Source organism: Lepidochelys kempii, chromosome 9, assembly GCF_965140265.1.
Source record: "Lepidochelys kempii isolate rLepKem1 chromosome 9, rLepKem1.hap2, whole genome shotgun sequence".
Taxonomy (NCBI): domain Eukaryota; kingdom Metazoa; phylum Chordata; order Testudines; family Cheloniidae; genus Lepidochelys; species Lepidochelys kempii.
In genome coordinates, this window is record NC_133264.1 from 60763184 (window position 1) to 60780008 (window position 16825).

The window sequence follows — 16825 nt, forward strand, 5'->3', positions numbered from 1 at the left end:
AGTGGGGAGACTGCTGCCCTGCAAGTCTCAGACCTGGGGCCTGTCCCAGCCCTGCGCTGACTTGCGCTGTCTGTGGGTGACTGAGCCCCTCTCTCTGCCTGACTGCCCCTCTCTGTGAACTGTGGGTGACCAGGGCTGTCAGTCTGGCTCTAATTTAAAAGCAAACTGTCCCAGTCTGTTAGCATTTGTTCCTGGGCCTGGGGAGGGTTGGTCCTGCCAGCCCCTGCTCAGACCCAAGCAAGCCCAGCTCTTCTCTGTGACACTACCAGCTCCCAGGGACTCCCTCCCTGCTGGCTGGTCTGATGATGTCCCCTTTGTAAAGAGAGCAGCCAATCTCTTTCCTGGCAGAAAGGCTCACTATTAACCCTCTCCTCTCCCCGCACGCTCAGCGTGCTTTGCAAACATTAGGGCAGTGAGTCTTAGCTGTCCCTGGGAGATGGGAACACTGCGGCACAGAGATTGTCCCAGCCGGAGCCAGTGCCAGAGCGGGAGCATTGCTCCGGGGCCTAACTCACTGTAGCCCCAGAGCCACAGGAGGGTGTGGTGGGACACAGCCATGCTGAGCAGTGTGTTTTGTGTGTGTGTGTGGGGGGGGGATGTGGAATGGTTTGTGTGAGGGTGCTGACACACTAGAAATGATTCAGTTCTGCGGGGACCTGGTGGGTCGTTTGTTTTCAGTGTCCATCACCTGCAGACCGCGCTGCCCCTGGAGGGATGCTGTGCAGAAGGGCCACCTCAGCTGGGAGGGTAGAGTTATGGGAGGGGGAGCCTGACAACCGTGGGGCCACCTACGGTGGAAGGTTTGGGGGGTTTCTCACTGCCTTGTGCACCTGGTTTTCGTATCCCCTTGCTTTGCAGTTGTGATGGCAATCTGGATGGGGAATAAAGCTCGCTGTCTGGGCCAGCCACAGCTCTGACCTGACAAGGCCCCGCAGTGATCTCACACCATCATAACATGGGATTCAGAGCCTCTTCAGCCACACAGACTCTATCCGTCTAGCCAGGGTGGTCTCCCAGGGTCAGGGCAGCTGTCACCACTGCTCAGCTGGGGTTAACAGAACTCTCCATCTCCGCTAGTGCTTTCCAGCCCCTGGGCCCCAGGCTGGGCTGAAGGATGGAATCCACAGCTGCTCTGGGTTGCAATCGGAGCGTAGGGGAGGGTCTGTGAGCAGGGCTGCCGTGTGCCCAGGGGCTTGTAGCCAGCGTCAGCACGACAATCCAGGGTACTCTTCCCCTTTCTCGATGTGACTTCATCTGAGCACAGGCCCCAACATGCAATGTGCCCTCTTGAGCTAAGCACCAATGGCTGGATCTCACCTGCTGCAACTGTCCGCTTGGAGGCTGCTCCTCAGCAGGAAAGACAGGGCAGCTGCAGCCTGCTCCTCATATATCCATAGCTGTAACCGCGGCACTTCTGCTCCATGTGAGGGGCCACTGGGGTTACCAGCTGGAGACAGTTGAACTGGAAAAGCAGGGGGAAGGCAGCTTCCAGGGACACCTTTGAGGTGTGAATCCCCCTTCTACTAACACAAGAAATGCCCTATTTATTGCCAGCTTGTGGGGAGTCAGCTGCAGCCAGCAGAGAGGCTGCTGCTCTTATGGAAACACCCGACAGGATTGGATGGGCTGTATGGAAACCTGTTCCAGCCTCGGGGAGGACACGGAGCCACAGCATGCAAGCCTGGGAAACAGCCTCTGCCCTGGCATTCTAGTACACAGGCGCTCAGCTGTTAGTCCTATTGGCTGGCCCAGTCTGCAGGGCATGGGTGGATGGGCTGACACCCTTTCCCCTGCTGGGTCTGCTGCTGCTTACGGTGTCTGGGTTCCCATGCAGCCTCCCTTCCCATGTGGCTCCGCCAGCCACCTAGCGCACTGTGCCTGGTAGTGCTGTCTGAGGATCAGACCACCTTGGAGTGACGGCAGCCCAGCCCCAGGCCTAAGCCCTGCCCGGCTCCTGGGCTGAGCTGGCGGAAATGGCTCCTTTACTGCACAGGTTCCCACTGGGTTTCCATGGGAACGCAGAACTTGACGTAGTGCTGCAAAGTTGCTCTTCGACTGCGAACCGTAGAAGAGCCTGGCCCTGCTGCGGGAATGGGAACGAAATGGCCTGATGAGCCCTCGGGGCTGGCTGAGGCAGCTGATGGGGCTGTGGTATGGGGAGAAGGGGGCTCCTTGGTGCCAGGCATTGCAGGAGCTTCTGCACTCAGTTAAAAATGAAAGATCTTGCCACGTCCATGTTCCCAGGCAATATGGGCAACCCCTGAGCCTGTCACACACCCTATGAGGAGGGCAGCTCTGCCCTGCTGGCCTCAGAACCGATGGAAACCTGCAACTCTGGCTGGAGATGGCAAGCTAGAACATGTGACCCCTGGTGGCTCGCTGGATGAAGAGAAGGGGACAGCTGCAGATTACAGCTCCGTGATTCTCACACCCATCTGCACTGACTCACTCTTTCCTCTCCTGAGTTAATAACACTCGCAGTGAGGGAAGTGAGTTTGAGCGCTCCCATCTCCTTTCCCCCAGCTGGGGGTGTCTGCTCCTCTCAGTTTGTATGGTGAAACTAGAATCCTTGGTCCCACTGATTTTTCGCTCTCAGGCACAAGCCCAGGGCTGCAGGCTTTGTAAGGATCAACAGGACTTGAACCCAGGCCCACAGGGCTATTTGACAGCCCCCACTGCCACCTGGCACCTGCTATTACCGGGCTTCTCCTTGGGACCCTAGTGCAAAAAAGTTACATGCCACAGCAAGGTCAGCCTCAAGTGGTCTTAGCGATCCCTGATTGGCTCCTTGTCCCTGTATTGGCCCATGGGGTATACCAGAAAATGCCCAGGTAATATTGTTGATTCCTAGCTATCTGTTGCGATTGCCCTGCTTTTCCATTGCCAAGCTCCCTGACTCTGAACCTCAGCTCTGACTTGGAGCCTGGCTCCCAGGAGACCCCAGGACCCCCAACAGGGGCCCTGAGACTTGCTATTGCACCTCAGCCAGATTCCTGACTCTTGACTCTGGCTTGACCTGATAGTGCTCTGTCCCTGGCTTCAGTTACTGCCCTCAGTCCTGCCCCCCTTTGCCCAGGATCCCGACAGGCAGGGGTTTGTCTGGGTATTGAGAAAGTTTGCAACTTGCAGGGGGACAGTAGTGACCGCAGACAGAATTTTGTGGGAGATGGGGTTTGGGGAAGTTGGGTTTGAACAAACCCTGCGCTGCGGGGGAGATGTGCCATGGCCCAGCTCCATAGAGGTGTCGAGGTTCTTCCCTTCCACGCATATCAGTGGGATTTAGGAGCCTGAGCACCTCTGAGGATCTGGGCCCAGGTGACTTCTCCAGCTAATGTGAATTCCCTGCTCTGCCATGTGCCAGGCACTGCCTTCCCCTGCCTGATCCCTAATGAGAGGCATTGTCCCCCCATCTGTGTGATTGATTCGTTAACAGTTAGGCAGCACTGGGAAGGTGTTTTATTACTGACTAGCAATGACAGGCCCCTCCCCAGCATCAGCCGGGTGGAGAGAGTGCAGCTCCTGGGATGCTGGCCCATGGAGAGATAGCAGAGCTAGCCAATGAGTTCCATTCTCCGTAGCAAGCTCAGCTTTTCCCCGCAACCCTCTCTTTGGGCTCTGAACACAGCTGATGGGAGTGGGGCAAGCTCTCTACCGTCCCTGCAGGTCCTGGCGGGAGCTGAGCAGCACAGAGCCATAGCAGGGAGAATGGCCTGGAAAGGAGAGGATGGAGGCTGCCGAAGTTTCCAAGAAGCACAGAGACTCTTACAGCAGGGTGGGGCTCAGCTCTGCTCTTGGCCTGTCTCTGCTGGACATGGGGCTCCCCTGACCTGCAAAGGATACTATTGTCAGCGCCCCCTCTCCTGCACTCTGTGGAGTCAGGCCCAGCCTCCGTCTCAGGGGCTCTCATCCCTCACCACTGTTGGGTTCAGTCAGGCCTGAGCTTCATCGATTCCGAGGCCAGAAGAGACAAGTGTGATCATCTAGTCTGGCGTCTCAGGTTAGAAAACCTCCCTGAAATAATCCCTAGGGCAGATCGTTTAGACAAACAGCCAGTCTGGATTTAAAAATGGTCAGGGATGGAGAATCTATCACTGTGACCTCTGGTAAATTGTTCCAATGGCTAATTATTCTAATCGTTAAAATGTTTGCCTTATTTCCAGACTGAATTTGTCTAGCTTCAACTTCCAGTCACTGGATCATGTTAGACCAGGGGTCGGCAACGTTTCAGAAGTGGTGTGCCAAGTTTTCATTTATTCACTCTAATTTAAGGTTTCGCTTGCCAGTAATGCATTTTAACGTTTTTAGAAGGTCTCTCTCTATAAGTCTATATTATGTAACTAAACTAGTGTTGTATGTAAAGTAAACAAGGTTTTAAAAATATTTAAGAAGCTTCATTTAAAATTAAATTAAAATGCAGATCTTATCAGTTTAGTGCAGTGGTTCTTAACCTGGGGTGCACGCACGCCCTGGGGGGGCAAGATGCCCTTTCTGGGGGTGCAAGATATGCCAGATTTTTTTAGAAGGTAAATCATGGAAAACAAATTAAGCACAAGCACATAAGTACAACTACTTTGTTGCATCAAACCTATGTATTTATTAACATTATACATTTTTTAACGATTACTGTAACATACAAACAAAGTTTTTAAGTTTTCAAATTTTTACGCTAATTGTAGTGTAATTTTTGATAAGGGGCAAGAGAACATATTTTGAGAACTCCAGACCATCAGCGGGCTGAGCAGGGCCAGGTGTAGGGTATTAAATTGTTCCCCATAGGAATGTGCTACTTACAGTGTACTACTTAGGGTTGCCAGTCCTGATGCTCTGAGTGGCATGGTAAGGGGCCAGGGAATAGGGGTGGTTGGATAGGTGTGGGAGTCCCAGGGGGCCTGTCAGGGGTGTGGATAGCGGTCGAGGCAGTCAGGGGACAGGGAGCAGGGGGGCTTGGATGTGGGGGTGGATAGGGGTGAGGGGTCCAGGGAGGGGGAGGTCAGGAGACAAGGAGCCGGGGGGGGGGGAGTGGGGATTAGATGGGTGGAGGATTCTCAGGGGGGCAGTCGGGGCGGGAAGTGGGCCTGCTGTTTGGGGACACAGAGCCTTCCCTACCCTGGTGTACTAAATTTCTCCCTGTAGGAATGTGCTACTTACGGTGTACTACTTACAGCTGCCAGTCCTGGTGCTCTGCAAGTAGCACATTCCTACGGGGAGAAATTTAATACACTACACCTGCGGACAGAACCCCAGACCGGCAGCAGGCTGAGCAGCTCAGCCCGCTGCCGGTCTGGGGTTCTGGCCGCTGGCTCCTGCCAGCCGGAGTCCTGGCCGCCGGCCCCTCTCAGCCTGCTGCCGGTCTGGGGTTCTGTCTGCCGGCTCCTGCCAGCCGGAGTCCTGGCAGCCGGCCCCTCTCAGCCTGCTGCCGGTCTGGGGTTCTGTCCGCCGGCTCCTGCCAGCCGGGGTCCTGGCCGCTGGCCCCGCTGAGCCTGCTTTCTGCTGGGGTTCCGTTCACCCAGGCCGGCAGCGGGCTGAGCGGGGGCAGAGGCTGGGACCCTGGCTGGCAGCAGCGTGCAAGTAAAAATCGACTCACATACCACCGGTTGCTGACCCCTGTGTTAGTCCTTCCTCTGCTAGACTAAAGAGCCCATTATTAAATATTTGTTCCCCATGTAGGTACTTAGACTATAATCAAGTCACCCCTTAACCTTCTCTTTATTAGACTCAAGGAGCTCAATCTATGTAGCTTATCTCTCTAAGGCAGGTTTTCTAATCCTTTAATCATTCTCAAGTCACTTCTCTGACCTCTCACCAATTGATCACCATCTTCTTGAGTTGTGGGCACCAGAACTGGATACAGGATTCCAGCAGTGCTCGCACCAGTGCCAATGCAGAGGTAAAATCACTTCTCTGCTCCTACTTGAGATTCCCCTGTTTATGCATCCCAGGATCTCATTGGCTCTTTTGGCCACAGCATCATATTGGGAGCTCATGTTCAGCTGATTGTCCACCACGACTCCCAAATCTTTTTCAGAGTCACTGTTTCCCAGGATAGCATCCCCATCTTGGAAATATCGCCGACATACCTTGTTCCTAAAGGTGTGCATTTACATTTAGCCACAGTAAAATACATATTATTGCTTGTGCCTCGCTTACCAAGTGATCCAGATTGCTCTGTATCAGTGACCAGTCCTCTTTGTTATTCACTGCTCTTCCAATTTTTGTGTCATCTGCAAACTTCATCAGTGATGATTTTATGTTTCTTCCAGGTCATTGATAAAAATGTTTAAAAGTTTAGGGCCTAGAACCGATTCCTGCAGGATCCCACTGGAAATACAGCCATCTGATGATGAATCCCTGTGTACAGTTACATTTGGAGACCTATCAGTTAGCCAAGTTTTAATCCATTTAATGTGTGACTTGGTAATTTTATATTCTAGTTTTTTAATTAAAATGTCTTGTGGTACCAAGTGAAATGCCTTACAGAAGTCTAAGTATATTACATCAACACCATTTCCTTTATCAACCAAACATGTATTCTCATAAAAAAAATCAAATTAGTTTGAAAGGATCTATTTTCCATAAATCCATTTTGATTGGCATTAATTATATTCTCCTCCTTTATGTCTTTATTAATCAAGTCTCATGTCAGCTACTCTATTATCTTGTCTGGGATTCATATCAGATTGACAGACCTATAATTACCCTGGTCATCCCATTTACTCTTTTAAAATATTGGTACAACATTAGCTTTCTTCCAGTCTTCTGGATCTGGAACTTCATTAGTGTTCTGAGACTTATTGAAAATCAATGTTAACAGTCCAGTGAGCTCATCAGCCAGCTCTTTTAAAACTCTTGGATGCAAGTTTTTTGGACCTGCCCATTTACAAATATCTAACTTTAGTATCTGCTGTTTAACACCCTGCAGAGATACTAGTGGAGTGGAAAGGGTGTTTATCATCGATGACTACATCATCTGTTTTTATTCCCAAATACTGAACAGAGATAAAAAGAAAAGGAGTACTTGTGGCACCTTAAAGATTAACAAATTTATTTGAGCATAAGCTTTCGTGAGCTACAGCTTACTTCATCGGATGCCTGTAGTGGAAAATACAGTGGGGAGATTTTATATACACCACAGAGAACATGAAACGCTCACCTTACCTGATCACTCTTGTTACAGTCTGTATGGTAACACCCATTGTTTCATGTTCTCTGTGTATATAAAATCTCCCCACTGTATTTTCCACTACATGCATCCGATGAAGTAAGCTGTAGCTCACGAAAGCTTATGCTCAAATAAATTTGTTAGTCTCTAAGGTGCCACAAGTACTCCTTTTCTTTTTATCTCTGTTCTGTTCTTGTCAACTGCTGGAAATGGCCCACCTTGATTATCACTACGAAAGGTTCTCCTCCCCCCCTACCCTCGCTCTCCTGCTGGTAATAGCTCACCTTACCTGATCACTCTCCTTACAGTGCGTATGGTAACACCCATTGTTTCATGTTCTCTGTGTGTATAAAATCTCCCCATTGTATTTTCCACTACATGCATCCGATGAAGTGAGCTGTAGCTCATGAAAGCTTATGCTCAAATAAATTTGTTAATCTTTAAGGTGCCACAAGTACTCCTTTTCTTTTTGCGGATACAAACTAACACGGCTGCTACTCTGAAACAGAACAGAGATATTTACTGAACATTTCTGCCATTTCTATTGTTAGGATTCTTTTTCTTCCTAATATATTTTTTAAAAAACCCTCCTTCTTATTATCATTAACTCTGCTGGCCATAGATTTCTCCTTGTGGCCCTTTGCTTCCCTCATCAATTTTCTACAGTTCCTAGCTTCTGACTGCTGTTCATTACTATCAATTTTCCCTTTCTTCCTTTTGTTTATATACAGTTTTTATGGCTGTTTTCACTTTCTGTCTAAACCAGATCAATTTTTTTAACCCATATGGAAAACTTCTCAAATTGTGGGATTGTGGCTTTTTGGGCGAATAGTAAAGAATTCTTAATTCCGAATTATCATTCACATTTTTCTGATTAACTTCTTCCTCGCAGTTGACTTGTCTTATAATTGTTTTCAGCTTTGTGAAATTGCCCCTTTTAAAGCACCGACTATATGTATCACTGGTCTGGAATTTATTCTGTTTACACATTGCAAATGTGATCACATCACTTGTACCTCAGTTACCGTTAACTTTTAGTTCTGTGATCAATTCCAGTCTGCAGTCTGTATTCAAATTCTCCCATGTTGGATGCACCCTATGGAGGTAGAAAATAGGAAATGGCTGCTGGCTGTGGCGTTTCAGCACCTCCTGCCCTATCTCCAGCTGCGCTGCCCCTTCTAATTGTCACACCCTGCAGAGTGAGGGGGGCCGTCCGAATCCAAGCGGAGGAATGGATGGGAGCTGCCACCACAGTGGGAGACAGCCCTGAGCCCTGTCCTGCTTAAAAGGATGGGGTCAGCAGGGTGGGGCTAAGGAGACAGTTGCAAGCCTGTTTTGCTAATGCTGCAGCTGTCGGATGCCTCCCTGCATCCTGTGCAGCGCCCCACTTCCCCCTTCTCCTTGCACAAGAAGGGCCGTGGCTCAGCACTGCGGTTTGCACACATGACCAGAACTGGTCGGTTGGATCAGGCTGAGGGTGGGGCTGGAGGGCGCCCACTGCCCTGCAGCACTTGCCGCCCCTGCTCCAGAGTCGCCCAGAGTGACTAGAGCTCGCAGCGAGTCCAAGACTGAGCGGGATCAGGGGCCAGTGGACACGTAAGCAATATGCCTAGCACTCTCACACCCTGCTCCCTATGGCGGAGGGTGGTTGCTTTCATGTCCCAGCTGTGGTGGCTGCAGCTGCCTTGTTTGTGTCTAGATGTTTGAAGGTAACGGGGTCCCAAGAGGGCATGGAAGGTGGATACCCCTGGCAGCTGGCAGGGAGCTCTGCAGGTTCAAGCAGTGCCAGGCTGCTGCTCTCGGCCAATGAGGAGTTCATTTCTGGAATACGGTCCTATGTCTGGGCACTGGTAAATGCTGGTTCACGGCCCATAGGCCAGTGTCACTGATTTAGGCTCCCTGTGGTCAGCCTGGGTCATCAGTGTGCCTAGCTGCAGAGAGCTTAGCGCAGAATGACTGGGCGTTGCCAGCCTGGGGGGTGCCCTGGGCCAGGAATGTACTGCCAGTCTGCCACTGCTCTCCCTTTGTTCCATGTGAGCTCCCAGCCCCCTGCCTCAACCTCAGCACGCTCTCTGCAACCCCTGCCCAGGGGGCGTTTTTTTGGAACACCCTGCTTGCCTAGATTTGCTGGAGAAAACTGTAAGTAATGCTGTGTCACTGGGGGAATGTAAGACAACACTTCCATCTGTGTTCAGATTGCAGGGAGCCAGGCTTCGGCTAGTCTGTGCCGACTGGGAGGAGAGGCAGAGGCATGGGCTCTCTGTCCCCAGGATGGCATTTGATGCTGCTGCCACCACCCCTCTCAAAGCTGCCACAGGTGCCAGGGCCGCAACCCTGGACTCCACCCCATTCTGTGTCCCACTTGCTTGAATTAAACCCACTCTTCAGGCTCCTAGAGGGTGGGGTTTCTGTTGTGATGCTGAAGCAAACCAGTCACATCAGACAGCATTTCCCATGCCCAGCCTTGAGCATGACCTGAACCACAAGGGACGACTTGGGTGGAGCCCAACAGGGCGGGTTAAGCAGGAGAGCCACCCAGAGATCCCCCAGAGGGGCTGGTTGCAGGAATTTGCCTTGCACAGTGACCACTGGGGCATACCAAAGAACAGCAGGCAGGGCTCAGCACCACTGCTGCCGGGCAACCTGGGAAAGCTGGAGCCAGTGGCATTTAGAGTGATGGTAGCTATATGGTTAAGCTAGCAAGCAGGGCAGCTGGGCCCATGCTCTGACGTGCTGCTGGGGCACTCGCTGACCGGTAGAGACACGTGCCTAGGTGTGATCCGTCCAGCAGAGGCAGGGAGCACATACACGCTTGTCAGTGCACGGCTAGCACAATCAGGGCCAGGTCCATGTTAGTGCTGCGCACACACCAGCCAGCATGCCTGGGGCTATAGTGCATCCCCTCGCAAAGTACCTGCAGCCCTTTCCCCCTGACCCACCAGGAGCCACTGTTCACCTGCCTGTGGGCTGCAACCTGCCTCCAAAGGGTTTGATCCCCCTCTGCACTGCAGCAGCTTCACACATGCCCAGCGCCCAGCCGTGCTGCTGGCCCAGCGGGAGAACATGGCAGCCCTACCTCTGCTTCACTCCGTTGCTGGGAGCAGCACTGCACAGACACACACCGCTCCTCACAAACCTGCGGGCGATGCTCCGTGAGTCTCCTCTTCCTCACCCTGAGATAGTTCAGTTTCCAGAGTGGGACCCCACAAGCTGGCACTGACCAAAGAAGGAAAATGCCTATGTGACGAAGTGGGACTGTTCTTAATGTTTCCTCTGAATAGTGTGGGGGTGCCTCAGTTTCCCCTATGCAGTTCTTAAGTATCTGGGGGTGGGATATGGGTGTATGATCATTGCAGAGCCCTAGCAGGCAGGTGTGTGCAGGGGTCTGGACACAGAGAATGGGCTACACCCTGTTTCCTGGCAACTGATGGCCTAGGCCCTTCCTCCCTGCAAGGTGAGAGCTAAAGGGCTGGAGAACAAAGGAATCAGGTGACCTCCTGGCCTGGGAAAGGGGAAAGCCCAGAGGAGGAGGGGCTGGAGGGAGTTTCAGTTTGGGGCTGGCTGGGACATGGAGTGAAGTGCAGACGTGGTTGTCTGGCTTATTGCCCCCCAAAATGGACCCAGCTGAGGGGTCCTGTTCTCTGCACCTACAAGCTCTGTTTTAGACCATGTTCCTGTCGTCTAATAAACCTCTGTTTTACTGGCTGGCTGAGAGTCACGTCTGACTGCGGAGTTGGGGTGCAGGACCCTCTGGCTTCCCCAGGAGTCCCGCCTGAGTGGACTCGCTGTGGGAAGCGCACGGAGGGGCAGAGGATGCTGAATGCTCTGAGGTCAGACCCAGGAAGGTGGAAGCTGTGTGAGCTGTGTGTCCTGCAGACAGTCTGCTCACAGAAAGGAGACTTCCCCAGAGTCCTGCCTGGCTTCGTAGGGAGCAGTTCCAGAGCATCGCCCGGGGACTCCGTGACAGCCTACCAAGTACTTTCACAGAAACTTACTGCTCCCTGGCACCTTACCCTGCATGCTGTGGGCACTAGCTCTCCCACTGGAGTGACAGGCTGTGGGGCCGGTTAGGGGATGCAAGATCAGGTGCTATGGGGCAGACAGTGAGTGCAGGAGTGGGCGCCAGGGGGGCAGGCGGGTAGTTAGTGCAGGAGTGGGGGGCGGCCGGGTGGGGAGCGGAGGAGTGGGCGCTAAGAGGGGCGGGCAGTTAGTGCAGGAGCGTGCACCAGGGGGCCACCTGGCAGTGCAGGAGCAAATTAATGGGGTTTGGTCACAGATGTGTCAGCAGTTTCCATCATCGCTGGCAGGCAGCTCTGGTTTTGCCCCAAGTGGATGTTTGCAGGGCTACGCCCTTGCCAGGGGTGGTTCTGGCCTCAGCGCGATGCTCTATGGATACCTTGACAGTCCCAGGAGCCGTCCCCGACAGAGGCTCAGCCCTGTACACCAGCCCTCTGCCACATGAGCGGAAGGGATTTCCTGTTAGGTGGTGCCTCCACACATCTTGTCCTCTCGCCACAGTACTGAGAGGGCAGCCTCGCATGCTGCCCAGAGCCAGTAGCTCACTGTGTAAGGCAGACAGTCTCTATGTGTCCCGTGAGAAACCATGTTCCTGGCAGGGGGCCCATATTGAACTATACAGAGCACGTTCTGCCCTTCCCACGCTGCCCCCGGGCAAAGACTCATGACACGAAATCCGGGTCGCCCAACTCTGCTCTGCAAGGCAGCCCAGTACACCTGTGGCAAGAGCACTCACTCTCCCGCGCAGGTCTCATGGACACGTCCCGGCTGGGGAAAGGCCATTCTGCTCCATGTTTTTCGGGCACACGTGTGCACGCACACAGGCATATTGACACATGCACACACATGTCTCCATGCGCACGTGTGTGCACATGTGCGTGCACACATGCATGCACACACGTACACCTACATGTGCACCCATCTCTCTGTTGATATGGAAACGAGTCAAATTATTTAAAGAATAAAAAGTCGTCTGCTAAATGCCGTCGTCATGGGAACATGAATTGTGGCAGTAGCTAGGCACAGGAGATGGCATGTTGCTCTTTGATCCCAAGTTTTGTACAAACTCCATGGCTCAGCAAAACCCCCAGGGAGGTGGGAGGGACGGGGTGGCCTGGTAGGGACGAGGGGAGGAAGGCCCGGGGCGACCTGGATGGTCTCTGGAGCACAGAGCTTCTGATGCTGATTCTCATGTCCACTGTGCCCAGTGCTGGTATGGCAGTGCTTTGAGGACATGCTCCCACCCTGCTGTGAGTCCTGTGCCCCTGGGGAGCAGGAATATAGCCCAGCTGAAGCACCTGCATATATGACAGAAATGACCCACGCACTTGCTCCCAGTGTCAGCCCAGCCCCCCTTCAACCCCCAACTCCAGTGGGAGCTTAGGCGGGTGTTAGTGATGTCAAATGCTGGGGGAGGATGAACTATACAAATCAGTAAAAAGAACAGGAGGACTTGTGGCACCTTAGAGACTAACCAATTTATTTGAGCATAAGCTTTCGTGAGCTACAGCTCACTTCATCGGATGCATATCAGTGCAACCTGTGGGTCTGTGCGTCAGGGTGTGCGCATACACCTGTATGGGTGTATGGTTCTGTGCATCTGTTTCTGGGTGTGTTCCTGTCTCTGTGTCTCCCTGTTTGTGTGTGTGTGTGTGTGTCCCTGTCTCTGACTGTCTGTCCCGTCTTAGGTGTGTGTGTGTGTGTGTATTTGTCCCTCTCTCTGGGTGTGTCCTTGTCTCTTAGGTGTCTCTGTCTTTGCATGTCCCTGTTTGTGTGTCTGACCCTGGCCAGGCCTGGGTGTCCCCGCAGTCAAGCAGAATACCACTTTTGTGAAAACCATGCCCAGGCCAGCAGCTCAAGGTGCCACTCTCTCTCCCAGCAAAGGGGTATGGGAGGCGCTGGGCGCTCAGAGGAGGAGGTTCCTCACATTGCTCTCTAGCAACAGGGTGGCCAGGCTGTGGAGGAACCGTGCCCTGTCTAGACTAGTCGAGTCAAAAAATGGTCACTGCAGGTTGTGGCTCTGGGTGAAGGGAATTAGCAGGGGGAATGTGGAGGAGGGGGTTCTGAGACTGAGGGACCCAAGGGTTCCAGCGTTGGGGTTCATCCATTGTAGAAACAGGGCCAGCACTCCTGGAGTTTGGGTGCACCCCAGTCCTCATGGGGCTGACACACACCTGAGCAGAGGGGCAAGGGGGGCCGGCACTGACAGAGCAGGGTTGGGCCGATTGGGTTTTATCCATCTCAGTGTCCAGAAGCCATTCTGCCTCCCACTGGGTGCCCAGCCTGGGGGAGCAGGGCCTGGGCCGTACAATAGCACCAGTAGCCATTCTCTGGAACTGCCTCCCACAAATGAGTTCTGCCCCACAGCAGCCACTTGTGGAATTGCTTTTCCTCATTTCCTCTCCAGAAGCCTCCCATGGGGTGTGCCCTCACCCAGCTGTTGCGTTCCGCCCGAGAGGCGGGCCCGAGAGGCGGCTGCCTTTCATCTGTGGGGACAGTGACATGATCACCTCATTGGAGTGAGGCTGTAATTCTGCACCTCACTCTGAGGCCTGCGGAGGGTGCGCTGTCAGTCTGTGAATAGGACTGGCGGACTCTCTTCCCCATTGTCATTGGCACTAATTAGGGTCAGGCGTGTGGGGCGGGGAAGGGCTCCCCAACAGGCAGCACAAAGCAGTAGGCTGCCTAATTCTGCTTGCAGTCAGGTGGCTGCATCTGAACTCATTGGTTTCGGGTCAGGGAGTCTGGAAAATACTGGCAGGGTGGGAGCTGGGGTGGGCTGGGTTAGTGACAGGGACCGGCTGGGTCTGCTGAGGTCACGGGGGAAAGTGAGACCATCTGTCCTCCTTCAGGCTTGCTTTAGAGGCCACTTGGGGCGTTCCCATCTCCCTGCTGTGTCAGGCCTGCGTCCTTCTAGGGCTACTGCAAAGTCCTTGGCAGTGGGGAGGGGACTTGCTCTGCACTGTTCTCATGGCCCCTGCCAGCACCGCATCCCTAGAGTCAGTAACTCATGTGAGCTTGGCTGCCATGTGGCTCACTGCAGAGTTCTCTAGCTGTTGTCACCGTTGAGCAGCATGTTTCAGGGGAAGGGTTAGTGGTAGGAGTTCTGCTTTCTGACGGGGAGGGGTTTCCTGCATTCCATGGCACCCAACCCTCCCGCTGCCACCTCTGGGACATTGGCTAGGAGTGATGCAGGACCCGGGCCTAGGTTTAGAGAAGAACCCAGGTCAGGTGCTGAACCAGACGCTGCAAACAGGCAGGCCTGATCCTGTGATGTGCGAATACCTCTCCGACAGGGGTCTGAGCACCCCCAGCTCCCACTGACATCAGTGGGAGCTGAAGGTGCTCAGCACTCACAGGATCAGCCCCTCTGGGATGCTCTTCTTGGATAGTTTTCCAGACTTCTTGCTCCTGCTCAGCAAGGTGTGGGTGGCTGGTAGGACAGGGAACAGGCGCACCCAGGACTGCTGCATCCCAGCTAGTGCAGGCTGGGAGCTGGACAGCCAATGAGCCCCGCAGGTGTGTCTGTGTCCAGCAGCCCCCAGACAGCGCTCCCTTTCTCTTCACTGAAGCCCACCCCTGCTCTACCACGAGGATGCTCCGCGTTGGATGGAGGTTTCGGAAAGCCTGATACCTCTGGGGTGGGGGAGATGCAGGACAGTCCCTGAGGAGGGAACTGGCTCCCAGAGGTGCAGAGGCTCATGACAATGGAACATAAGAAGGGGAAGGGGTGGGGGAATAAACGCAGGAATTTCGGTTTCCAAGGGTGCTGCGGTTTGGGGCAGTTTCCTGCCACTTCCTATTTTATCAAAAGCACCTTCTACCCCCTACCTAGGCCAATCTACATGTGTCTGGCCCCTGTAGGCTCCCTCCACATGGCGGGAGAGCTGGCTTGGGAGCTGCTAAGTATTGCTTGGAGATGGGCTCAGAACTGCCAACCCCAAGTGTGCAAAAACCACGAGTCAGGGCCCCCAGCTCCCAAGATTGGCTTAAAAGTCAGCAGATTTTAACAATAATCAAGGCTGGGTTTTTGTATTGGCCTTCCGATGTCAGACCCGAATGGGGTTCTGTGCAGCCAGAGCGCTAGGAATGTACCCTTCTTAGTGCAACTGAGATTCTCACCTAATCACAGGACTCCCGGAGCTGTGGCTTTCATTAAATACCAAATCCTGCGAGCCGTGTGATAAGATTGTGAGAGGTGGTCATGCTGCTGAACTGATCAGAAACCAGGGTGCAGTGGGGCAGTGGATGTGGACTTTTGTTCTGGCCCATTCTGGAGATAGTGAGCCTGGCCCAGTGTTTGGATTTAGCTCAGAATTCAAGCATGCCCAGTTCTGGCGTTTGTGTTTGGGCCCATCGTTTACATTCTGCCGCACCACAACTGAAAGTCCTATAGGAAAAGGGGAAGAGTCAATGGAGACTACACCAAATATGAGCCCCAGGAGGATACAGGATGGGTTGAAGAGGATTACAAGGGAGAATAGGAATGGAAAGAATTTGCAGCCAGAGGGAACAGGGGATAGAATCGGAGAATCGCATGTCTCCAGAAAAGGCAGGTCCACGTGATCGGGGACTCCTTACTGAGAAGAATAGACAGGCCTGTAACCAGAGCTGATCCAGAGAATAGAAGGGTGTGCTGTCTTCCAGGTGCTTAGATATGGGATGTGGACCTGAGGTTGAAAAGGATCCTAAAGGGAGCGGGAAAGAATCCACTGATTGTCTTTCATGTGGGAACAAATGATACCGGTAGATTCTCGCTGGAACGGATCAAGGGAGACTATGCCAGGCTGGGGACGCTTAAGGAAATCGAGACACAGGTGATCTTCAGTGGGATTCTGCCTGTTCCTAGAAAAGGACAACAAAGGTGTGACAAGATTATGACTATCAACAGATGGCTCAGGCAGTGGTGCTATAAGGAGGGCTTTGGGATGTATGGCCATTGGGAGGCATTCATGGACAGAGGACAGTTTTCTCAGGATGGACTTCATCTGAGTAGGGAAGGAAATAGACTTCTAGGATGGAGGCTGGCACAACTGATTAAGAGAGCTTTAAACTAGGAATTTGGGGGAGATGGCTGGGAGATGTCCAGGTAATCTCCTCGCCGGATTTTAGCACTGAGAGGGAAGAAAACAAAGTAAGAAGGGATACAGCCGTGGGTAGGAGAATGGCCATAAGGAGGAAGGGCAGTGTGGATACCAGTCTAATAGGTGATACTGGTGATAGAATGTCTGTGTGTAAATCGAGTGAAGAATGTGAGTGAGGCCAAACAGCAAAATGAAGATGTTTGTACCCCAGTGCGAGGAGCCTCGGTAACAAAATGGAGGAACTCGAGCTACTGGTGCAGGAAGTGAAACCAGGTATTCTAGGGAGAACAGAACCATGGTGGAGTAGTCGTCATGACTGGAGTTCAGGTGTGGAAGGGGATGTGCTGTTTAGGAAAGACAGAAATGAAGGCAAAGGTGGCGGAGTAGCACTGTATATCAATGATGAGGTAGACTGTAAAGAAATAAGAGGCGATGGAATGGATAAGACCGAGTCCGTCTGGGCAAAAATCACAATGGGGAAGAAAACTACTAGAGCCTCCCCTGGGATAGTGCTTGGGGTGAGCTGTAGACCACCGGGATCTGATTTGGGTATGGATAGAGCCCT

General features: G+C 52.9%; 1 protein-coding gene across 6 annotated transcripts in view; it reads left to right on the top strand.

Moving 5' to 3' along the window:
* Positions 1 to 16825, top strand: part of NHSL2 (NHS like 2) — a 151673-nt gene that overhangs the window by 99883 nt on the left and 34965 nt on the right. Inside the window, exon 1 of one of the 6 annotated variants that reach the window (XM_073360621.1) lies at positions 8624 to 8755. The exons of the other annotated variants lie outside the window; for them this stretch is intronic. The gene's annotated coding sequence lies outside the window, so the exon portion shown is untranslated. Of the gene's footprint in view, positions 1 to 8623; positions 8756 to 16825 lie in introns of those variants that run through there. 6 annotated transcript variants of the gene reach the window in all.